This window comes from Paramisgurnus dabryanus, chromosome 6 (genome assembly GCF_030506205.2).
Source record: "Paramisgurnus dabryanus chromosome 6, PD_genome_1.1, whole genome shotgun sequence".
Lineage (NCBI taxonomy): Eukaryota > Metazoa > Chordata > Actinopteri > Cypriniformes > Cobitidae > Paramisgurnus > Paramisgurnus dabryanus.
In genome coordinates this window covers 31,626,136-31,651,490 of record NC_133342.1, presented here as the reverse complement: position 1 = coordinate 31,651,490, position 25,355 = coordinate 31,626,136, and the positions used below count along the sequence as shown (strand labels likewise).

At 36.5% G+C, this 25,355-nt stretch overlaps 1 protein-coding gene and 1 long non-coding RNA gene across 7 annotated transcripts in view; both read right to left on the bottom strand.

Annotated features, from left to right (window-relative positions):
• astn1 (astrotactin 1) overlaps nucleotides 1–25,355 on the bottom strand; it is a 354,343-nt gene that overhangs the window by 267,432 nt on the left and 61,556 nt on the right. The window lies entirely within an intron of this gene.
• Nucleotides 23,311–25,354, bottom strand: LOC135767030 (uncharacterized). 3 transcript variants are annotated; one of them, XR_010541873.2, is made up of 4 exons: nucleotides 24,260–25,354; nucleotides 24,028–24,161; nucleotides 23,844–23,945; nucleotides 23,311–23,733 (listed from the first exon to the last, which is right to left on the bottom strand). It is a non-coding gene; the product is annotated as an uncharacterized lncRNA (long non-coding RNA). The 3 variants fall into 3 exon arrangements; XR_012336859.1 differs by having other exon boundaries at nucleotides 23,311–23,945; nucleotides 24,260–24,358; nucleotides 24,900–25,354; XR_012336858.1 differs by having other exon boundaries at nucleotides 23,311–23,945.

The following is a 25,355-nucleotide window of genomic DNA, read 5'->3' as shown; positions in this document are numbered from 1 at the left end:
GACGTCACGCTGGGGAGAGAATTTCCCAAAGCCGCATTGAGAGCATTGAGAATGACTATAGAAAGACGAGTAAAGTACAGTTCTGATAGCGCAGATTATAGATAGATAGATAGATAGATAGATAGATAGATAGATAGATAGATAGATAGATAGATAGATAGATAGATAGATAGATAGATAGATAGATAGACAGACAGACAGACAGACAGACAGACAGACAGACAGACAGATGGATAGGCTAGTATATAGAGATAGGCAGACAGACAGCCAGATAGCATAACGTTAGCATATCTTCGTGTAGAAAGTAAACAAACAATTAACATACTCGTGCATGCTGGCTTGAGGGGGATGATCCTGCCTGAAATGGGTGTAACTTTATGCGATCTTCAGCACAAACGGTTTTGGCAGCATGTCTCTAATCCAGGAAGGTGAGTGAGGCACGTCACATCTGTTCACGGGGACCAGCGACCCAAACGCACTCACTTTCTTACAACCAGTAGCGGAATGGCAATCGAGAGAGTCGGGACTTTCCCGGTGGGTCGATCTGATAATAGTTATACATTTCGAGTTAACACAGTCTGGCGGCGTGATATGCGTCCGGTTCCCGCAGCCCGCTGGTCAAACTGCTCAACCTCTCTGCTAAACAAAGTATATGAAAGTCCTCAACCTGTTCGGCAGGTCCAAACATGTACAGGATTTATAAAAATACGGTGATCAATGAGCGGTTCCTCCTCAAATGGCATAGTCTGTCGTGATGTAAAAAGCCGCCGAACGCCTGTTTATTACAGTATGTATGCGGTCGGATCCGAGTGTGCTGCAGCTGCTGACTGCTGCGTATAAAATGATCGTGTGATTCGTTATAATCGCATAAACAATATAACAAAGCATTCTTTTATTTCACAAAACAATATATTTGAGATATTATTTGATAGACTAGTAAGTGTGGATTAAGGATGTTTAAAAATCTCTAGCCTGGTGGTCAGGACATGAATGGATCAAATCAGCAGATTTGCAAAGTTTTATTTATTTCCACAGATATCATAAATAATAATTATCATGGTAACTTTGCAGTATAACACATTATATATTTACTACGATGTATATATGATTTCCAAATTGTATACGTAAGTATTAAACAGCAATAAATGTCTCATCTATCTCTATGGCTCTGGCTGAGGCTTCCTTCACTTCTCCCCAACGTGACGTCATCGCAGAATTGCGTAAAAAAAACCGTTAATACCAAAAACGTAAAAAAAGTGGTCTTTAAGACCATTTTTGAGACATTTTAAAAATTATACACATATCTTGAGTGATTTATGTACCCATTAATCGACAGTGGTGGTTAACCTGCAAGACGCACTTTAACACGATCATGCGGATGGCTGCTCAAATCAATGAAACAGTTTTCAGGATACTAAATAGGGTCTTATGAGTGCCCACTTTCTGTAGCTTTAGTGCTAACATGATGTGACCAATGCCAAGGTCATGGGTTTGAATCCAGGGGAATTCCGATATCTCTGATGAAGCCAATACGGAAGTGACTTGAACTGCAATTCATCGACTGGCCACTAGAGGCTGGCTCCAAAAGGGAGTCAATTCACATAGATCCCCATGTTAAAATGCCCAACTTCAGAGCAGAAAATAATATGTTTACAACCTGGTACAAAAAGTGTTTTTGGTCTTTATAGCTAATTTTGCCCTTCGTGACAACTGTGAGGGGGGTGAATATTTTTGTAACTCATCCGTTTAAATTATATTAAGCTTTAAGGTTCTGCATAATTAAGGGCGTGGCTACTTGAGTGATGGTTAAACAGCCACTGTTGTTAGTACAGTCCAGCTAGGCGGGCATGGTTTCAGCAACCAGCTACTTCAGCTTCATCCACGTCCCACTTCTTTACCCATTTTCAGATATATGCGATTGATTTGCGGTGACGCGCGATCAAGATGCCAGCGGCAGGCACCGCCAACTATTGGCCTCAAAAACGCTATTCACAAACCTATGGGTGACGTCAAGGACACTACGTCCATATTTTTGACAGTCTATGGTTTGAATCCAAGTGAATCACATATACTTATAACATTTTAGCTGGAATGCACTACTTGGGATGGATTTTTCAAACAAATGTTTGTTATGTTCATAACTCTGGCTAATGTTAGGGGCGAAGTTTGGTAAAAAATGTTTCTATTAAAATGCTATCCAGTCTCACAAAATTATGTTCCTATAGTCACATCATTTTTTTATTCTTTTTCGTGATACTGTCACGAATTTCCGCATTTTTCCGTGATCGTACTACGAATTTCTGTTTATGTTTCATTGTCAACGTATTGGTTACTCAACTGATTTTTCCTATTTTCAAACCATTGATGCTTCATATTAGGGTTAGATTTGGTGTTTGCGTTAGGATGTCACATTAAGTATTGGTTTATATAATTTTTTTGGATTTATTTTTTTATATATTCTGATTTTTAAACCATTGTCGCCTGGCATTAGGGTTACAGTTGGGTTTGGGTAAGGATGTCATTTTATCTAACCCTAAACCTAAGTGACAATGGTAAGAAAATAGAAAAAAAAAGTTGAGTAACCAATATGTGATTTTGTATTTTCAGGTAGGTAATTTTGTGAGACTGGGCGGTAATATGTGTGATTTTGTATAAAATTAATTTTGTACCATACTGTACAAATTAACCACCTTGTAAAATACTTATTAAATCCTCTGAGGTTAGAGTTATCCCTACTTTGCATTATGATCAAGAGAAACCACACTATTAATAAATCATGGAGGTTTGTTAAGAAATTTGGATAGCTATTCAGTTGCTAATATTCCTTTGGTCAAACTAAATCAAAAACTTAAGATGCAAGACAACAAACAAATTGTTGTTGTGACAATAAATGATAATATATCGCTTCATTTAAACGTCTTTAAATGTTGCTATACTTACTGTCCAAATACCCAGGTATGCACTGTTTCAAGGTAAACCTGAAAATCCTTCTGTCATGCAAAGAAACGCTGTACATCACATCTATACATTATTCATATCCCACCAAACGTGATAAGCAATATCAAAGCAATCCCTCCAGCATTCAAACTTCAGTTCATAAATACAGTATGCGTGATCTGATTTAACAGCCTTAGGTCTGTTTATATATATATATTTTATATGACCAGACAGAGTCTGTCAAGCAACACTTTTCGAATTTACTATTTTCAGGCACTGTAGGTGTGGAAATGATCAAATGAGCCTTCCTTCTACAACAAATTGGGCATGTTTTTGACTAAAGAAGAATAAAGTCTGACTGATATGCAAGGACAGAGGATTTCGATATGCCTTTGAAATCTAGCAATGTGTCATTTTGTGACAGTTTATTAAACTACAGTAAATGTGATATACTGGAAAGTGTGTTGAGCAGGTTATACATTTTTAATGAATGCTATTGAATTCCTTCTTTGGTTTGCACGCTTAAACATTTGTTTGTAAACATGGTGATGTACTCCTGAAACAAATGTGAAAAAAATCTAAGCATTTGACCTGTGCAGCCTTGTATGCATTATTAATAAAAAAAAAAAAGGAGAAGCAGCAAGAATACCTTCCACAAAATGCTGTTTGCCACAAATTGGAGGAGAAACCCTGACTCATTTTGAAAGTTGTACAGGCACAACACAAACTAGAATGACTCGGCACTTCATCATTGGATTAAGAGCCTCACAGGTCCAGTGTAGTAGACTGTGACACTTTTATTAATAACATAAATGAAAAAAACTAAATCATGCTACTAGAATTAATTACTGCTGTTTCCTATGGCATTTTCAATGAATAGTGCAAAATAGGGTCTGCAACACCTTTTATTTTTATTGGTAATGCTTTACAATGAGGTTGTATTTGTTAACAATGAGTTAATCCACTAGCAATGAACAATACTTTTATAGGATTTATTATTAGATTAAAATATACTGCATATGGATGTTTAAGGAGACAAAATAATTCTTTCAATTAAATTGCACAACTAAAAGGGACACTCCAATTTAGAGTTAAACATTTGATTTTTACCGTTTTGGAATCCATTCAGCTGATCTTCGGGCCTGGCGCTACCACTTTTAGCATAGCTTAGCATAATCCATTGAATCTGATTAGACCATTAGCATTGTGACTAAAAAATAACCAAATTCTGATATTTTTCCTATTTAAAACTTGACTCTTCTGTAGTTATATTGTGTGGTAAGACCGACAACAACTTAAAAGTTGCAATTTTCTAGGCAGATATGGCTAGGAACTATACTCTCATTCTGGTTTAATAATCAAGGACTTTGCTGCCGTAACCAGGGGCGGAGCCAGAAACTGTAGACATTGGGGGCTTAGCCCAAATCTAGGCATGGTCCCCTGCTAATATTTTTGGTCCCCTGAAAATAGTCCCTTGCTATTAAAAAGATACTAAGGGAACTATTTTATATAATCTAGGTTATTTTTTGTGCGATGCTAATGGTCTAATCAGATTTAATGGATTGTGCTAAGCTATGCTAAAAGTGCTACCGCCAAACCCGGAGATCGGCTGAATGGATTCCAAAACAGTAAAAGTCAAATGTTTACCTCTAGGGGAGCTGGAAAATGAGCATATTTTCGAAATAAAGTGGAGTGTCCCTTTAAGAAGCAATAATACCCAACAAACAGAGAAGAGACTGCTCTTCAGAGAACATTAAATATTTAATTTTACTTTTCATGTGCACACTTGTGAGGAAGAAACAATGTTATGGATGTTTGACATTTCTCCGTTATGGATGAGACATGTCAGCTGTGCTTACCTAACTATGATAAAATGCTTATGCTTTAAAAACTTTAGCATGTGCAAAATAAATTATACCAAAAGTTGACGTCTGAGATCAGCATGGTTAAAAAACTTTGGTAAAATGTTTTCATATTAAGGTTGACATTTGCATGGAATTGCTAATTTATTTTTTATTATTTTTAATCCAAAGTTGTAAAAGTTAACATTAGTTAATGCACAATGCAACTTATACATTTTAACAAATGCTGTAAAAATATATTGCTTATTGGTAGGTCATTATTATGTTTTTAATGATAAAACCTCTTTGTAAAGTGTAACCTTTGTATGCTTTCTGTTTTTTATTTACACATGTTCTCATTTCGTTGTGTATAAATAAAATGAATAATAAGACACTAAAATTAAATTAACTGTAATTAACTGTGCTTAGAATTCTAAATATAAATATTATCTATTGCAACAGATCGCATGCACTTTCTGCAAAATAACCCAAAGACTTTTATTTCACACCATGAACTCTCATTAAAATACCACCTATATTTTTCTGAAGATCCTGTCAGCTCAATGCATTTATAGTCACGACTCATTTGTAAGACCAACCACCAGAATTTTAAAAACACACCGATATGTCAACTGAGGCTGGTATCACATCTGTGACAGCTTCAATAGAAAAATCTGTCAGTGTGTGGATCACCACATCACAGGCCACAATAACACATTTACAAACATTATACAGTCAGAAGGACAGGCATGTATCTCAACAAAAATAATGATGTCCCATTACTCTGCATACTTTTCTGACCTCTGTTCTCATTTAAAGAAAAATCTAGCCAACGTTTGTGCACCCCCATGTTTTTTTCTGACTCCATAAAAATACATTTCTAATGTAAAACACTAAATGAGATGTCGGGCAGAATAATGGAGTGTGATTTATTATTTATCTGGACAACAAAAAGCATTTTAAACATATCCTAAATATATTATTTTAAGGCACCCAAACTTTGTTTCTTAATAATGTCTGATTCTCTAACAAGTTTAAAAGCTATTTAATCTGTGGCAGAATAGAGTGAATGGTAAGTCATGCTTTGATTACAAACCATCAGAGAACCTCAATGCTCTATGTTGATTGTAGCCGAATCCTCTTTTAAATGCATATCAGGCAATAGTTAGGGGGGGGTAGCTGGTACTATTCATCTCACATCCTGATGCAGTGTATAAACCTTCCCTCCCCTTTCTTTTTACTGTGTGTGCTTCCAGAGAATCGCAGACTCAACTATACATCTGGCCTTTGGTTATATCAGTCGGTTACATATTCTGCCTGTCCTAAAGTTGACCATCACAGTTTGACATCATCTAAGTTTGCAATGTGTTTACAACCGAGTTTAACATTTGAAAAGTAGAGTTGCTGCTACGAATCTTTGCTAAAAAGTTACAATCTCTGAATGTTTTAAATTGTGAATAGATTCATACAGTTAAGAGGACGACATTTACAATAGGCTTTTGTTCTCATAGATTAGCATTAGTTTTGTGCCCGTGTGCACCAGGAGATGCAATTATTAGAAGTCATTATGTTTTTAATAGCCTTTGAGATTAGGCATGATCTGTCTTGCATCTGAAATGATGTGATTGTCAGTTATTATTATCTTTTAATAATAGATTTTCATATTTGTGATCCCACCTGTGAAAACCTGGCAAAAGTTGTTAAAATCTAATTTTGAGATTTAAAGCGTCAAAATAGTCATGACCCTAAAAATGAAAAAAATATATATTTATATTTGTGTTCATTGCTGTAAATGATAGATTATAAACTAAGATGTCAGATTCAATACCCTAAATAGCATGAAAAATACTGAAAAATTATTGTTTTATTGATAAGTTATTTTAATATACCGGAAGTTGGCTTGCTAAAACACTGATTTTGATCTGCATTTACTTTATAAGCAGAGAAACACCTGATGATTTGTATATTATTTGTTTCAGGAACCTTTTTTCTAGTGATACGCAGTGCCCAAAAATAGTCCCCTTGGTTACTTTCACTGGCAGGGGACTATTTTTCCAACCCAGTCTCACCCCATTTCGTCAATATTTGACGACACTTGACCATTCGTCAATATGTGACGCGGAGGGTATACCTTTCGCGTCATTTTTTGACGAACTGGGGACTTCAATACTATTACGTCCGTTGCATTCTCTTCTCCTATTTTCTTACCAATTTCGCGTCGGTTTAGGGTTAGATTTACATAATGACATCCCTACCCAAACCTAACTCTAACCCCAACGCCAGGTGACAACTGTTTCTAACCCCAACGCCAGGTGACAACTGTTTAATTTCGCGTACACTGTTTAATTTCGCGTACACGGTTTAATTTTGCGTAATCTAACCCTAAACCGACGCGAAATTGGTAAGAAAATAGGAGAAGAGAATGCAACGGACGTAATAGTATTGAAGTCCCCAGTTCGTCAAAAAATGACACGAAAGGTATACCCTCCGCGTCACATATTGACGAATGGTCAAGTGTCGTCAAATATTGACGAAATGGGGTGAGACTGTGTTAATTTTTCAGGCAGTCCGTAATATCGCTGTGCCTGCTGCAGCCATGTTACATCAGCAAAGTCCTTGATTATTAACTCTTTCCCCGCCATTGACGAGATATCTCGTCAATCAAGAGAAAACGCTTCCCCGCCAATGACGAGTTTTTCCATCTTTCCGCAATACCGCTCCGCAGCATCTCTGTGTCCACTCTCTGCCTGGAGAGCGAAGACGACAGTTTCCAAAGTTCGTTGCATTAACAGGTAGATTCATTACATTATATCAGTTGTTAAACCGCAGAATTAGTAATTTGTAAGTATGTTTATGTATTTCTTCCGGTAATGATTTGCTGTCAGTGTTCTAAAAGTGCTAACAACTTAGCAAGCAAACAACAAAATATCCACATTCTTATTAACGTTACAATGCTTGTCTATTTAATGTTCCCGATCAGATCTAAGTTAATATAAACACAAAATTTGCTGTTGTTGGCACACTTTGTAGACAAAAAATACAAAAAACACCAATGCCTTCACAAAATAACGACAGAGAACGGAAAGAGAGGCTTTTAGCAGCAGTTCAACATTGCAAACATGGATTCAAAGCTCCATCAAGCCAGCAGGTAAATCAGATAGAATATTTAGCAGATTGTCACACTTTAATTCTTATTATATTTCCCATTATAATCACATCTAAGTTGATGCTAGTAATATAACACATAATATTTATAATACTTTATTAAAACCATAATAATAGTAGTACCACCCCCCATAGTGCCATTTTTGGTTTGGGCCACTGCCCCATCTAGCATTTTCTAAATGACTGTTCTCATTACAAATATATTCCAAAGAAAAGTGAATGGTTTATAAATAATTTTGGCATTAAGGCAAAAGAAGTTAAATTAAAGCTTTTCAACCTATAAGGCCGGTGGGTTTTGTTCAGATGTAAATTTGTGTGTATAATATACAGTATGAGTGTGACCTTATGAAATGTAGTTTTCACAGAGTTGTGTGTTTCTCTGGTTTTCTTGCTAAACAAACTAATTAATTGGTTTGTTTAGTTAATTTTAACACAATTATCAGCACACTAAGGTTTAAAAAAATTATCCGGCCCGCACTTCATGGCGTTATTTACCATCCGGCCCTCAGCCTAAAATGAGTTTGACACCCCTGATCTAAAGTGTGTGTTCATTGCGAGGTACAGAAAATTGCTTACGGTTTTAACAGCTTACATCAGAGGTGTCCAAAGTCGGTCCTGGAGGGCCGGTGTCCTGCAGAGTTTAGCTAAGGCTATGTTTACACGTGGGCGGTTATTTTCATAAACGGACATTTCAACCTCTCCGGTTTCAAAAATAATATCGTGCACACATGTCAGTTTTCAGAAAAGTGTTTATTTACACGTACCCGTGCATATATGCCGTCAAGAGAAGCTCAAGCCCACGTAAGCCAATCACCGGCTGCGCTGGTGGTGACGCGAACTGGTTCTTCATGTTGGAGGGAGGAGTTGTTGCAGTAGGTGATCGATGACGTCAAAGCACCGCGAGAGCGAGTTGAGGAATCATACGTAGAGGTCTAATTTCGAATCGCTCTCGCGGTACTTTGACATCATCCGTTGCAGCGCCGCATGAAGTCAAACACGCGTAAAATTGCTGACCTCAGAGCACTCGTCTCTGCTCCTCGACATAATGGAGCAGCTGTATTTGCAAATACAAACACACGAAATATGTTTGCATGAACATAAATGTGATCTTGGAAGCGTTCAGAGTAGCAGTCACATGTAAACATAGGTCGCACTTTTGACGTAGGTGCGAGCTCTGGCGCATACTCTGTGACATTGCCTGCTTAAACATCCGTTTGTCTCACTTTACATGCAACCGTGCAACCAAAGATTTTCAAGATCTCCACTCTGGCCGGAGTTCTTAGAAACAATCGGTTTCAGAGGCGAGTTCTCCGTTTGCGTGTAAACGAGGGGCACAAACGAAGGTAAATCTCTCAGTTTTTAAAAATAACCATGTACGTGTAAACAGAGCCTAAAACTTCCCTCAACACACCTGCCTCAAAGTATCTAGTCTGCCTAGTTAGACCTTGATTAGCTGGATCAGGTGTGTTTGATTAGGGTTGGAATAAAACTCTGCAAAGACACTGGCCCTCCAGGAGCAGGAGTGGACACCCCTGACTTACATGATATTAGTATGGGTGGCACTGCCCCAAATTCTATGTGCATCATAACAAAAAGACCTGTTTTACAAGACTTTAACAGTTTTCCTATAAATGTATCATACAGTATCACAAAAAAAAAAACAAGAGAAACTCAGTTGGCAAACAGACAAGTAAATCAAAGTCCAGTTGTGCTGCAACTTTAAATATAAGCTTGTACTTGCATCAGAATTTCTCAAAAACATCAAATCTTTGACATGGCCTCACTCAATCAAAATGATTAAAGATATCAAGGTGATATTTTCACCAAAAGTTCTTTACTTTTACGTTTAATTAGATTTTCACAAGCAGGGTCACATTTGTACAGTTAAATTCACAAATTGTCCTTGCAGCATTAAAGCGACAGTTGTAAGGAAAAACGCAGAAGGAAAAAAATCACAGCTTCAGCAGCCTGTTTCAAGGTATATATGGTGGCGCCAATTTTCTCCCTGAATAAGAATTCAGGACTGGGCAATCAGTCAAAGTCAGTGTTATTTTGTCAACCTATCCAACATTCAGAACATTAAGAGCAATGGCCAGCAATGGTAATTTGTTATGGGTTCAAAAGCCATGTTTAATTTTTCATGTTGGATAATTAGCCTTAGGATTGAGCACAGCAGACAGGGAATGCGTGCATTCAAGGTTAGGAGATCACAGAGGCATAGAAACAATATATGTCATGTAGTACCTGCAACATCTATATCAGCGGGTGTGGGCAGCAATAACTATAATAAACAGTAAACACCAATTACTTTTGCTGTCATAACAGATGTTATTGTGACTCCAGTGGGTCACATGTAACTTAAATACTAAACCCACCTACAGTAAAAGTAGCTAAATTAAAGCCTGATTATACTTCAAGCTATCATCGGTGGTGTGTGATGATGAAGTAAATTCACTTAGAAACAAGCCTGCACTTATTTCATGCAATTTCAATATATTATAATTGCGTTATTTTTGAGCCTCACCAAATTAACTAAACTACACTTAACAAAATTATAAACGCAACACTTTTGTACACTTTTTCTATGTACATATAAGGCCTATTTTTCTCAAATATTGTTCACAAATATGCTAAATCTTTTTGTGAGCACTTCTCCTTTGCCGAGATAATCCATCCACCTCACAGGTGTGTCATATCAAGATGCTGATTAGACAGCATGATTATTACACAGGTGTGCCTTAGGCTGGCCACAATAAAAGGCCACTCTAAAATGTGCAGTTTTGCTGTATTGGGGGGGTTCAGGGGGGGTTGAAACCATTTGCCTCACGCAGTGCAATACATCTCCTTCACATAGAGTAGATTTGGATGTTGATTGTGGCCTGTGTAATGTTGGTCCACTCCTCTTCAATGGCTGTGCGAAGTTGCTGGATATTGGCAGGAACTGGAACACACCGTCGTACACCAATCCAGAGCATCCTAAACATGTTCAATGGGTGACGTGTCCGTTAAGTATTTTGGCCATGCAAAGACTGGGATGTGTAAATTCTCTGAAACGCCTTTGGATATGGCTTATGGTAGAGAAATGAACATTCAATTCATGTCCAACAGTTCTGGTAGACATTCCTGCAGTCAGCATGCCATTTGCAAACTCCCTCAAAACTTGAGACGTGTGTGGGATTGTGCTGTGTAATAAATCTGCTTATTTTAGAGTGGCCTTTTAAGGTGGCCAGCCTAAGGCACACCTGTGCAGTAATCATGCTGTCTAATCAGCATCTTGATATGCCACAACTGTGAAGTGGATGGATTATCTCGGAAAAGGGGAAGTGCTCGCTAACACAGATTCAGACAGATTTGTGAACAATATTTGAGAGAAATAGGTATTTTGTGTACATAGAAATAGTCTTGGATCTTTGAGTTCATGAAAAATGAGGGCAAAACAAAAGTGTCACAAAACAATTTTGTTTAGTGTAATTACTACGCCAATAAATTACATCTGCGTAAAAAATAAGAGACACCACTCCAGTGTTGCCTTTAATATTTTTTTCAGTCCATTGTCTGCTAAATTCAAACAAAAGCAAACCCAGGAGTGACAATAAAGTCACCTTACAGACTAAGCACATGCCAAGACCCATGAAAGATCTGTGGTTATCCCATCAAATATTCATTACATATTCAATACATTAGTATTATGTTGTTTAACCCCTGTTGTTAGACCTGGGAACCCGGTCTCATGGAGTTGCGTATAAATAGCACGAAGTGTGAAAATCGTGCAATACATATTTTTCTCAAAAACATTGAGAAACCAAAAAAATTAAACGAATTTGGCGTGCATATGATACGCCAGTCCTTCCCATTCACTTAAACAGCGCATCTTTTTTGTCGATTTATTTATTGGTTTCTCAATGTTTTTTGCTATTTTTTTACCATTTTCGCTTGGGTTTAGAGTTAGAACAACTTTTTGCTATATAAAAATGACATCCTAACCCAAACCCCAATTCTAACCCCAACTCCGAGTAACCATGGCTTAAATATAGACAAAAACATGGAGAAACCTGTATATTAAATAACGTCCTTAAGCAAATCTGAAATCTAACCCTAAACCCAAGTGAAAATGGTTTAAAAAAAAAACAGAAAATTGAGAAAACAATAAATAACACGACAAAAAAGATGCGGTGTTTAAGTGCATGGGAAGGACTGGCGTATCATATGCATGCCAAATTGGAATTTCCCATACAGTATGTATTGCACGATTTTCACACTTCGTGGCATCTACATAGACATAATTTTTTGTTGTTTGCACCGTAATATTTAATTCTGTGAAACTGGAACCTGTTGTACACAAATGTGGACAATTACACTGCTTCATGTTCAAAGAAAAATATTTGGTTATTATATTTATTGGTTCTTCCTAACCCCAAATAGCTGGATGAAATCTGAAAAAAAAAGACAAACCAAAGCTCGGGTCTCTTAGGAAGTTAAAAATAAATATTAACTTGTTTTCTTCTTGTTTTTCAGCTGGGTCTCGGTACGGTTGTTTGGTCTGCACCCTAATAATATCTGTATTCACACCTGCCCAAAACGTCTGCACCAAGGGGGAAACGAACTTGAGTTCGATTAAATCGAACCAAACAAGACAGGTGTGAAATACGCCCTAAGTAAAAAACCTGCATCTTTTTGTTAATTTGACCATTTTCCCCATTTCAATTTGTATTAAATAAATGCAAATAAAAACATATTTTAATGAAAATTTGCCAGAAATGCTGTTAGTAGTTGACCTAATAAAAAAAGAATAATTTTACTTAATCACAATAAATAGTAAAATAAACAAATTAATTTGGAGTGGTCTCTTAATATTTTTTAAGAGTCTGTGTAAGATTCGTATTGTACTGAGGTGATTTTCCACAGTCCAAAAAAGACACAGGTTTGAGTTTTAAACAGAAATCTAAACAACTAAATAATCACTAAGACAGCTGCTGAATCCAATCACATACACTGCACTTTAAGAAGCTCTAGAAGTAAACAGCACCACCAGTCACCTGCAATGTTTTAGCCACCCCAGAGTGACAAATAATGTACACGGCACAAAGAAAACACATGCACTTTAAATGCTGGAGCACTAAACCTTGAGCCTTTAAATGCATTAAAGTGCACATGAGAGTACAGAGGTAATCAGCTAAAGAGCCATGCAGCACGTACTGTGTTTAGGTCGCATGTTGTGGCATCATTTTACGTGACATTTCATTGTGTCCAACCACCCCTGTAGCAGAAGCCATCATCATTATGCTAATTAATTTAATTACTATAAGCCATTTATCTCTTGTACATCATGCTGTGCTACCCTCATCTTTCTCTCTTATCACTTTGTGACAAAATTAGGCCGATGGTCGCCAGATTCCAGCTTCCTCCACAATTAGCCACTCGGAATGGGCCTAAAAGATGAAGAATTTGGCATGTCATTTTAATTTTGCTCTAACCTTTCACAAGTGTTTGCACTTAACTGGGCGCTAAGCAAAGCAGACACAGTAGATGCTTACCAAAAACATTTACACTTACGTATTCGGCAAACGCTTTTGTCCAAAGTGACTTTCAGTGCATTACAAGGTATGGATTATTTTAATATTAGACGTATTAGACTTTTCAAACATTAGACTTGCGGTCTCCGAGAACATGTTTAAAACGAAGGCAAAGTGACAATTTCACCTCAATGAGGCTCGTGGGCAAGGTGCAACCTTGCTGCTGCACTACAGCAAAGGGTGCTGTTACAGAGTCTTATCGCAAACATTCAGGAGGAGCGACAATAGACTTATCGCCAGTCTCCGGCTCAACGTCTGCAGATTCAGTCAAGTGCGCGTAGGTTTCTTCCACCGATCACATACACTGGGAGACTAATCTGAATTAAACCCTGAGTTCTATTTTTTTAAATTTTTCTACATTTAATTAAACATAACCACTCGCTGTACAAAGATGCCAATGCCATAGAACGGCAGGAGGTAAAGAAAGTGTCACAGAGATGAGACTCATTTTGCGGCACGGCGGGAGAGGGGTTACAGAAAACATTTTCAGAGCAGTTTGATTGAAATACGGGCATGCATTGTTTGTCATAAACACTTAACTGGAAATAATATGCATTAATGCTATCAAAACAGTATAGGTTCTGTGTTTATGGGCATTAATTCATTTGATTTTTTTATTTTTATTTTCACTCAGCAATGCTCTCTAGATGAACTGAAGCATGCTATGAATGAGCATTAGCTCACAAATGTTGAATATTTCTTGTGAAATAAATATTGAGACAACTAAACTAGTCAAATTAAATCTAACATTATGCATAGTTTGACAAACAACCTGTGCATTGCTTGATACAATTACTATACGTTTCAATGGTTTTATTGCAACTGAATTATTGTTTATGTAAAGATATAAAGCAAGAATTAACCCTTTACCAACCAACTCTCCCAATGCATCATGGATGCAACACCGAAGCGAGTAGATTATGGCCAGATAGGTGAAGGTAACAAGCTAACAGCTTAACTTTTTTGTTGTGTGCACCCAAGGCTCCCGGCAGGCAGCTCCCTTTAAGGTAGACCTGAGGTCAGTATGATGCTAAAGGAGGTGCTGATGTGGTAGAAGGGGAGAACAGAGGGTTCTGAATAGGCATGCACTTTTTATAACGGGGCCGGAGGGTCTTTGCGGAGTCTATTTATAGTGCTGGAGTCAACAGGACTGGCAGGATGAGGAAAACAAGACCTTGCTAATGGATGCTGTACGACTAAAACACGGCAGACAACATGCTACCGTTTGCCACTTCATCTCACATCACGCTGCATATAGGAACTGACAGGTAGTATGCCCGCAATTTTGCACAAACAGTAATATGACTTGTTCTGAGGATCATTTGAGACAAACGAAAAGCCAGGGCAGAAGAAAGCTGCATGCTCCTTAAGGTTTTGGGAGCAATGTTACAGTAGGCATACACACAGCTTTATTAATTTTAACGATGCATTTGACAAGCTTCATGTTGAGCTGACTGTACTTGTTTCAGTAAAAACTGTGGTGCCACACCAGACATAGGCTATCTACTTTTATCTTTTGACGTTTTACCTTTTGGTTTGTTTATCAGTTTATACTACACACAAAAAATGCTGTATTCAATACCATACACATTCAAATTTTAATTTTATTTCTCAAAGATCATTTAATTGCTTGGTTTTTAAATTAGTAGTCCATTAATGTCATTAGGAATACCTACAACAATAACCTTTAAAGTAAAATGCATGATTATTTCATTTATATTCAAATTCAAGCATTTTCTTAGTGTGACAAAAGTAGCAAGCATCCTTGCACTGTCCATGCCCAAAGCATGCATAGAAAACGCCTTTATCTTAGCTGAAAGAGAAATTTGGTGGTACTGTAATTTTCTAAAATTGCTCAAGCGGAATAAAATGGTAAATCATAGTATGCTCATCTGTTCATAGAAAGGCAACACAAAAAATGACAGCATTTTTCTATTCGCTCCATATGTTTTCGGTTACTTTAACATAAACCATAAAGGGGAATTCAATGGGGATGGATTGCATTCATTGAAATTGTGCATGTAGTTTGGGATATAACTATGTATGGAGTCAAAATTGCTGCGTATTTCCAAAAAATAGACTATGATACACAAACATATTGCTTTTCACATATAAAAAAGTAAAGGTGACATAGAATGATTGAATGATTCATCCTTGTTCTGTGATGTGACATGTAGACAAAAATGTTTTTGTTTGGGTCTGTAATGCCTTAGAAGCTTCCTAAAAACCTCTCTCAGATAGCTCTATTAGGGTGGGGGATTTTAAACAAGTGGTTTTGCACCTATTTGGCTCCCCCTACTGGCTTAACTTGCAATCTCATTACTGATTGGCTGACTTTGCTGCCACTCAAAAAATGTAGCCAATTATTTTAAAGTGGAGGGGCAGTTAGATGCCTGTGATGTCATAAGCATCAGTTTTTCAGATTGGTAAAAGAGGAATTTCTATGAGACTGAGATGTTTAGCATGTTTAGCACTTTTTGTATGTTTGTGAATGCGGTTAGACTACCATTATTCAAAAAAGACAACGTAAAAATTGTTTTTCATTCTCTGTCCCCTTTAAAATTGCAATCTGTAATTTTATTGTTAAAAAAAAAAAAAGAGAATTAGTTATTAAGTAGTTACCGTATTATAAGGACTGACGTAACCAGGGAACCAAAGATAATCTTGCTACCCACTGAGCCACTGTGCCGCCCCCATTTAGTGTCTGATTAATCTTATTGTGGATGTTAATAAAACTCAACTGCGCAACTGTTTAGTGAATTTGCTCCATGGATATAAAGGGAGCTGAATGGATTCAAAGAATTTGTAAGCAGTAGTTATCTGAAAGTAACAAATTTCAAAGAATGTTTTTCTTGTAATGCTATAAGACTATCTGTGCACAATAGCTTATGCAAGACTCACAGCAAAAGAAATTACTCCTGAGACTTTCTGATCTTTGGTTGAACAGAAAAACTCCCAAAATGCTCCTCGTTCTGCCTAGGAATTAGCATATAATAAGCATGGCATAATCGAATGAGAAACTGACATGGGATGCCACACTGAAGAGTACTGAATGTCTCATCACTTTGAAGCATTGATATTAGTTTAATCTTCCATTCACATCCTTCCTTGCCTTTCAAGTCTTTCACAATGCCTTTTCTTCTTTAATAAGGTTTTCATTTCCTACTGTACCTTGTTCCCTTAGAAATATATCTTCCTCATCAGATCTATGATACTGGATGTCTCATTATGATGTTTGACATGCACCAGTTCTTCCAAAGGGACGTCAATTATGTAAGTCTGTTTTTATCATTTCCTGGATTGTTAAAAAAACACAACCGCTGAATTGTGTATGGCAGGAAACACAAGAAAGTGTATTACAGTTATCTGAAACGCTCGCACAAAGCCTGATTTATCCGAGGCAGTAAAATGCTGCATCCAGATAACATAATACAATGATTATCAGGCACATGATGCAAACCAGAGGAGTTAAAACAATTAATCTTATACATACAACTTTCCAAACTAAACCAAATTAATAAAACCAAATGCACTAAATGCACATCCAAATATGACAGATCCTCTATTTTTTTATTGCACATTTATCGGCGAAAAATATTTGATGAGTTTTCATCTATACTATGGTTTGATTTAGTTAGTGTTACATTGTAACAAAGGTTCGTATGAGGTTCAAAAACACTTTTACATGAACATGTTTGGTGTCATGGGACTGCCCAATTAATTGAAAAATTAGATTTTTGCTAACAACATAACTCCCATAATGATTTGTTATGTAAATTATATTATTTATTTATTTTTAGAAAATAATGTTTAGCATGCAATGGCTTCACAGAAAGTTATAAAACATTTCAAAACTTCAATGTAAAGTCCATAATATATAATAATAATAATCGCAATTACAATATCATTATTTTGTCATAACTGTGCATATGGTGTCGATAGAGAGCCTTACTTATAGGTTAAGATAAACAAGATTGAAAAACACAGTATTTAAAGAACAATATGTAGAATTTCACCAATAGGGGTCGCCTTTATTGTTTAATGACGTAATGAAGGAGAGTGCAACAAAATGATTTTCATATTCGCTAATAATGTTTACAGGTGAGGTAACAATTTTTTAATTACCTGTACGTTTGATCACATTACTTTATTTCATCGTAATGAATTAGCTGCAAGGCACAACAGCTGCGTGCTGTATAACCATCACTTCCGTATGTTTGTCCACACGTGTTGCCATAGTTTCTACAAGCATAAACCGAGGTTTGCGCCAATATTACTTCACCGATAGGCGACAATGACAAGGGACGAGGCATTATTTAAAATAGGAATTTCTCTGAATGTACAAATCCTTGGGGAATTTTGGTATACTGCAAATACACAACTGCATTAACTCATTCCCCTCAAGCCTTTTTTTTAAGTTGCCCGCCAGCATTTTTTGCGATTTTCATGAAATGCCTTCCAGGAAATTTTTCGTCTATAAATATATAAACGAGAGACCAGAGCCTCTACTTTCAAACAAACAAAACGGAAAAAAAAGGTTTTTCCTATCTTTAGTTTAGTTTTTAAATATGGGAAGGTTTCTTCAAAAACACCCAAAATTTGAGCAAAAAGCTGACATAATTGCATTTTTGTAAAGGGATTTTGATAGAGATCAGATTCCGAATGATTATCAAAACATACACAGAGTTTAATTTTTAAGTTTAGTTTTTTATAAATTGGGTAAGACTGGATAATAGCGGAATTACAGATTCACCATAAAAACACATCAGGAAAGCATCATTGGCAGGGAAATGTTTTCTCTCAATTGACGAGATAACTCATCAATGGCGGTGAAAGAGTTAAATATATCACAAGTGGTTTTTTGGATATACAAAAATTGTACATATTGTGGCTTTAAAGCAACACCAAAGAGTTTTTTTTAACCTTAAAATAACGTTTCCAAAACAGTTTCAGTCGTTCATCCACTCGAAACAGGGTGAACGGGACTTTCACGTTCGCTTTGCAGCAATCTATTGGCCAAAACCACACAGTTTCCAACTGTCAGGTCGTGGTCCTGTAGTTCGAGTGAAAACTACAAAAACGTGCTTTTCGGCAGACCTACAATCCAATCAGAGCCACCTTGGCTGCAGTGTTTACGACAGTGGTAATGGACAATTACGCTTCTAACCTGTAGGGGGAGCAAAGAGCAAAAACTCTTTAGTGTTGCTTTAATACAGATATATTTTTGCTGATTCTAAATTATAAAATGAATACTACATTTACTACTCTAATGTAGCCTTACTACCTTGTAAAGTAAGGCTACATTAGACAAATCACATGCCATTGATGTATGTGACACCAGCTGGATAATAGTTTATATTTCCTTGACATTTACAAACTGATGCCCTTGATACTCATGAGTTTACCCAACACAGACAGCAAAACAGACTGCCTATCTGTGAGCCATTCATCAAACATGAGAGAAACAATGTAGATTTATCACACTGTGTTTTGTAGCTCATACATGACCATCATATGTATTTTTTATGGATTAATCTTCCGGGTGCATAAATAAACTGAGCCACTGGTGATCCATAACAATTTGTAGATATAAATGAGTTTTGTACAGAGTGGATAAAAAGCAACATACAAACTTTTTCAGTAAGCACTTTTACCATTAAAGATTGTGGTAATTCAAAGAAATGCATCTGTTTTAGGTTTAAATCAATTTCCGATGGAATAAAAACCATTAAGTTTTACCCATTGTGACAAATAATCAAATTACCTGCATTAGTTCCCCGGGTAATTACAGTCCACATTTTCCTACCTCTAAAACGCAACGCAATTAACCAGATTGGAAGAACTTGATAAATACCTAGATACGATAAGAAAGTACAGTACAGAACTTTTATCCAGCGGCGTAGCGGGTACCTGGCAGAGGGAAAGCAATCAGGTGAACAAAAGTAAAGTGTCTAAAAAAAGGCCTTGTGCTAATGAAACACTCCACAGGTACTCGAGCGGTGGTGGTTATAATGCTGAAGAACACGAGCAGACAAACCCTCCACACAAATATCACACACGAGTGATACTTCAGGTAAAAGCACAGTATCTACTGTATATTTTGTGGTCTTTAAATGAATATGTCTGTGCACCAGTTGCTTAAACAATATGGTAATCTTTTATAACTGCGACTACACGGTAGGAGTCTACACTACAGTATGTAAAAAAAAGATATTCTGCATTGCTGAGCAACAGCAGGGGTCATTACTGTAAATATTCATGAATATGTTACCCCAGCTTTTCCTGTTTATCAAAAACAACATGTTTTTTCCAAGTTAAACTGAAGTTCCTAAAGAGCAAAGTCAGATGACAACAGACACCTCATTAACTGAGATTTACATACTGAAAAGACGTCTGCTTCATACACTGGGAGTTTATTTAATTATGAAACTATGGCTTATGTCTTTAGGGTCAGTTCATAATCAGGACGATACACATAGAGTATAGACTGCAGCTTCATTTAGTCACTACCTTTACACGTAATACACCTTCAAGGATTTAACTGAAGTCCTGGGTTGACAGGAACTAAATCTCTGACCTCATGTGGTCAAACTGCACATTTTTACAAATATAGTAACCAGGATATTCATACTGTACGTCTAAAGCCGGCATACTTTATGAATAAATAAATATGTAAATAATCCAGTTTAGTTTAAGGGATCAAGAGATATTAAACCATTGGTTTCAAAAATGCAGCATTTAGTAAAATATGCTGGTCATATGGCAAATAGAGTAAGGGTGCTGGGGGCAAAAACAAACGCGGGGTTAGTTGTAACACTGTTTACATTGTTGCACAAGGTTAAGCGTTTTGTATTTCCGGTATTTTTGTATTCACGCTGCCAAAAGACGATCTCCCGCAAATGATTGGAAATGTATAATGTTTTTCCAGAGAAAATTGATGAACGAGTGTTTTGGTGGCTTGTAAATAAATATTTTCATCATATGTTTTTTTTCGGTTTCTAAGTTGGGTGTGTAAGATACCAAATCCAATGTTATGTCATATTAATCAGTGTCTTGTTGACTAAAACATAGCATCGTTTTGAAATATCTCTGCAGCTCTTAGCAACTTTTTTGGTGGGCTTGAAAATATTTTGACCCAACGCTGTGTTACAACTAACCTATCAGCACTTAAGATATGAAAACCGCTAATGTAAGCGTAATTCTTGCTGTTTTTTAAATAGGCTACACACGAATGATTGCTGGCTGTCAACAAAATAAATGTGCCTGTCTTATCAAAAACCGTGTGTCAAATTTATTGTTGTTCATATCTTTAATATTGATTGAATAAGGTCATGTCAAAGATTGAAATAATAATGAAATTAATGACTAAAATCAGACTTTGATGCTCATTATCTCAGAATTTGATTTTTAAAACAGTAGTATGGTTATTACAGAGTTGGTCACATATAAAAAAAAAAAATGTTCATAATTGTGCTGCTTTTTTCACATATTTCGACATTTGTATTCATTTATAATTGAACTATTGTTAGAAAAGGGCTGGATGAATGAATACAGTGTGGATACGTGTCTATTATAGACAGATATATAAACAATATCCACTTTAAGTATATAGACAAAATAGTGTTGAAATATTTGCCTGCAAACTTACATTTTTAGCAAGTGTTACAACTAACCCCCTGCCTGTTACAATTAACCCCACCTATGGGGTAAGTTGTAACGTTTGCACTTCTGTCACATTTGGTGTAATTGTCCAAGAATGGTAAGTACTAGAAATAAACTTCAAATGGTCATTTGTAGCAGAGATGTGTGTGTTGCTTGTGTAAAAAATATAATTAATCAAACTCAAATATTTTTTGAATGTTGAGCCAAAACCAAAAAGCGTTAGGTGGTGCTCGCTCTCCCCTCCACAGCAAGCAATTCTGGCAAAAACAATGCAAAATTTGGGCTGTCAGTGAAAGTCTAATAGTCGTCTAACCATAGCCCAAGAATAGATGATGCCTATACGCTTAGAACATGTAAAAGACAGCTTGGTTATTGCTTGCTGGGTAATTGGTCATCAGGGCTTTTCATACAAAAAGTGTGCATACGTCATGCAGTATACACACTGCAAATTTACTTTGAGTGCTATAGTAGTGCACTATGCCAAGGTCTGTTCTTCCACCCACCGAGCTGTAAAAACTCAATTCCTACCGACTCACCACGTGGGAGTCGCTCTTCCTGAGACTGCAGTGGCACTCCTAATTTATGCAAATAATACGGAATGGCAGCACTGAGCCCTAAGTGCTACTGTAACCGACTCAATTAACCTAATATTTACTGGCCCTGTTCACCAGAGGTGCCCGCACGCATCTCGTCTTCAACTTACCAAGCCACTATTTTCAGAAAAAGCTAATGAAACAATTACGTAAGCGGGCAATTAAAAAAACAAAGAACACTAAAATGCTCTCATAGTGCAAAAAGCAAGAAGACATGCACTTAGCACTACAGCCCCCCGTGGAGAAGTGTGTAAAAAGACGAAAGAGCGCATTTAAAATGTCAGCTTTTCCTGGACCGAGAGCATTAACGTTTAATGCAAATGTATTATAAAGTATTTAAAATGTTACACGGTAAGCACATCTATTTTCATAAGTAGAACTAAAGATTAGTCACATTAAAAACCCAAATTGTGAGACAGAACAAGCAAATGTGCAAGACCAAATTATTCTCACTGGAGAGATAATACAGGTGGAGTGCTTATGTAAATCATAGAGTGCAATCATAAAGGGACAGTTTCCCAATCAGGGTTTATCTTAGTCCCAAAATAAAATGGGTGTTTGAGGTCCCTTAATTTGAAAACGTCTTGCAGTGATATTTCTTAACATATAACAGTGACATTATTTTGTCTTGAGATGCTCACCAGTGTTGTTTTTGTAAGTTATGTTTGTAAAAACTACTCATTAGCCCGCCAGACTTTTTTTGAAAAGTTGCCCGCCAGCATTTTATGTGATTTTCAGAAGAAAATTTTCTTCTAAAAAATATATACATACAAATATATCAAATGAAAGAACAGACCATCTGCTTTCAAACAAACAATAAACAAACAAATAAATGTATGCACCTGTACATAAGGCAATGATTATTTATTTATGGCATTTTCAATAGTATTTTAGTACAGGTAGATAAATTAATTTGTATCTATAAAGTATGAAAACGAATAAATCATTATTTTGGCTTAATTAAGCTGGATAGATAATTTTTGCGACACTTCGATAGCATTTAGCTTAGCCCCATTCATTCAATGGTACCACTCAGAGATAAAGTTAGAAGTGACCAAACACATCAACGTTTTTCCTAGTTAAGACGAGTAGTTATACGAGCAAGTTTGGAGGTACAAAATAAAAAGTAGCGCTTTTCTAGGTGTATTTAAAAGAGGAACTATATTTTATGGCGGAACAGCACTTTTGGGAGTACTTCAACTCGCCTGAAAAATCCGCTCCCCTTCTCCCTCTCATAATGGGAGAGGGAGGGTGTTACTGCGCCGAGTCGAAGTACTACTTAAAAGTGCTATGTTTTTACTTATTAGGTTTTAAGGAGAATGCAACAGGTTCCAGGGCCTCTTACCTGCGTGATTCATCATCCAGGTTTTACACAAATTGTCTAAATCCCTACACACAGAACATTTATTGTACCGACTATAAGCCTTTCAGGCGCAGGACCAGAGTAAGTTTTATTACATTTTTAAACCAATAACACTAAAGTATCATTATAGTAACAAAGTACCCAAAAGAACAAAAGATGTAACTTTAAAGAAAATATAATAGTCAGTCAAAAGTTTTTTTTATTTATTACAAATATATATTTAAATGTTAAACAATATACAAATAAACATACTTTAGTAACCATATTGTGCTCTTGTTTCAAAAATTGTTCAATTCATTTCTTACAGCTATCTATTCAGATAAATGGCATATCAAAGCTTTGTCAGCTGGTGCTATCTAAGACGACACTATAAGGTTATCATCCTGTCGTGTGTTGTTCTCCAGATACGCTTGGAGCTTCCTGATCAGATCGGTCACAATTTTGGCTTTCGACGACCCCTGCACTGAAGATGGCATGCAATCACGTCCTCCTTTGAAGGTCTCTCAAACTGTGATGCCAGGTCCATTGGAATCAGGGTTTCCTTCAGCTTATCTTCAAATACCTCATCAAACACAAGCCTGATCACATCATCCACATAACTGTACAAATATTGCAGTCAATAAATCTTTTGTTTTGATCATTTATTTCCCTGCTTCATACATTAAGTTTTTAATTATGAATGTATTTGAAATAAAACATTACTGCTTACGGTATGTCACTTGTGTGTTTTGGGAACATAGCCTTGTACTTTCCCTCCTGCTTTTGTTACGGCTTGGTGACATTGTAATGGATGGCTGCAAGGTACAAATACCTGTAAAATATAAACAAGCAATTAATTTATTGTAAAAGTAAATACTACTTTATTTAACAAAGTTACTAAAATACTTAAATACCTGCACAGCATTCCAATAAATGAGAAAATCAAAATTTTTTTGCTGCAAATCTGAAATCTCAGGCTACGGACGGCAAAGGCATCCACTGATGATGGTGATGGAAACATTGTGAAACGATGCTACTGCCTGGGTTCCTATGATTATGCAGAGAAAAAAAACTTTGTCTTCATCAGTTATACATTTAAGACTGGTAGTGGTTTCACTAGCTAAATACATCATTTGTGTTACACACCTTTGCTCCTCATATGCCAGTCTGACTCCTTGTACTGTGTGTAATGATGTTGCATGTTTGCATACAGTGTTAGTTAGAAGGATGTGTCCAGCTGCGAATCTAGGATATAGACAAATAAAACAAACATGTATTCAGTCAAAAAGACATATTATAACAATAGAGTACAACGACTATAAATCGTTAGACTATTCATTAAAACGTAAATGTATTACATATTACATGGCCCAACATTAGCAACACACATTACGTGTTTACTTCGTTTCAAAATCTAAGAAAGCTTCAAGTAAATACAACAGTAAAATACATATAACTTTAAACAAATCATCTGTACTTAGAGTTTCTTGAGTTTGATCATGAGAACAAATTTTACTGGTAACAGTTTAGCTGGCATTTGTATTTGTATTTAGCTTAGCAACTTAGCAAGTTTGTAAACATGTCTAAACCAACATCGATAAAAAAAACGATAGTCTGCATAATTCAACATACACGTGTGTAAATATGGTACGTTGTTTATGAAATACAGTATTACAACACAAGACAATTAGCTTGCAAGCTTAGCTCTACACGCACATTATGTTAATCTCCGGTTACCGGTTACGTAACGTACAGTAAAAGGCAAATAATAAACGTGAATACTTACAGCCTGTGATCCAGAAGTGCACAGTAATCCAACTTTCAAGAGGAGACGTCGCGCAAATCCAGCTTCGGTTCATGAGAAGCAGTTATTGTGAAAACTCCGTGAACAACTTCTGACTGGATTTTTCCAGAACCGTATTAAACATGATGTCCTCTGTGGAAGTCCATAAAGTGCTATTTTTCCCTCGCATCTAAAGAGACAGCGTCTACTCGAGAGATTTAATCGCTTAAACAATGAAACAATAGTTTGCAAACAGAGTCAAAGCAGGGACTCACAACCTCCGCCATTTTAGCTCTCTTCTGACTCGGCGCTCCCCACCCTCGTCTTTGAGGGCGTACCCAAGCAAAGCAGAGAGGGCTGAACTATGATAATGTTGGTCTTATCTACGTCACTAATCCCAGGAAGTAAACTGTTGCCTACAATCCGAGTGTTTTTTGTAGTCCTCGAACGTTAGAGACG